Source organism: Rhinopithecus bieti, unplaced genomic scaffold (genome assembly GCF_001698545.2).
Source record: "Rhinopithecus bieti isolate Rb0 unplaced genomic scaffold, ASM169854v2 scaffold_7884, whole genome shotgun sequence".
NCBI classification, from domain to species: domain Eukaryota; kingdom Metazoa; phylum Chordata; class Mammalia; order Primates; family Cercopithecidae; genus Rhinopithecus; species Rhinopithecus bieti.
This window is the reverse complement of record NW_016806331.1, coordinates 259,684-260,566: the sequence shown is the minus strand read 5'-3', so window position 1 is coordinate 260,566 and position 883 is coordinate 259,684.

The following is an 883-nucleotide window of genomic DNA, read 5'->3' as shown; positions in this document are numbered from 1 at the left end:
TGTTAGTTGATTTGCGGAAACATTTATGGAAACGGGGCTTTGCTCTGGACTGGATGTCAGGAAGGGGAGGATTCCATGATTGGATATCTTGATGAAGCTTATCTAGATGGCAGGAGGACTAGACAAAGGCTAAACATGTAATGGTAAAGAAGCAGCAATCACTGTTACTGGCCGAGACGAGGGAAATTTGGCCACTTTTGCGGCTTGGACAGTGTTCCTGTTTTGTCTGTGTTCAGACTTGATTACACAGTGGTCTGTTTTCTTGTCTTGATCTGTATTATGGCCTGATGTTGGTGTTTTATGAAATTGTCCATATTCAAAGGGAACACCCAGGACTAGCTGTTTGTGCCAGACCAACCCCAAGTCCTGGCTGCAGAACCAGGCCAGGCCCCGATGTCAGTGGCCGCCTTTCTCTTTATACCCATAGAGGGGGACACCATCAAGGAGGAGTCCCTCTTCTCTGCTCCCCACAGAGACCAGTGGGTGCAGACAGGTCAAGGAACGCCTCCTTTCCCTCCAGCATCTTTTGGGGTTTCCGTCCTGACGCCCAGGGCCACTCCATCCAAGCCTCGGTTTTTCAGCCTCTAAAACAGGCCAGGAACCAGGCACGACGTGGTGAAAGGACGAGCCGAAGAGATGGCAAGAGTTCCAGAAAGCCTTCCCAGGCATCAGGGGCTGCCCTTGGATTGACAGGACAGGCCTTCTTGGACAGGAACGCAACGAAACTTGACAGAAATCGGACACCTCAGCCAAGGAAAAAGCAGGAGGGGCCCGGGATTCGCCAAGGCGGGAAACACCGTAGGGCCCAGGCGGCGCCGCTTGCCCGGCTCGCAGTCCGGGCGGGAGGGGTCTATGCGCATGCGCACTGCCCCGCCCTCCCTCC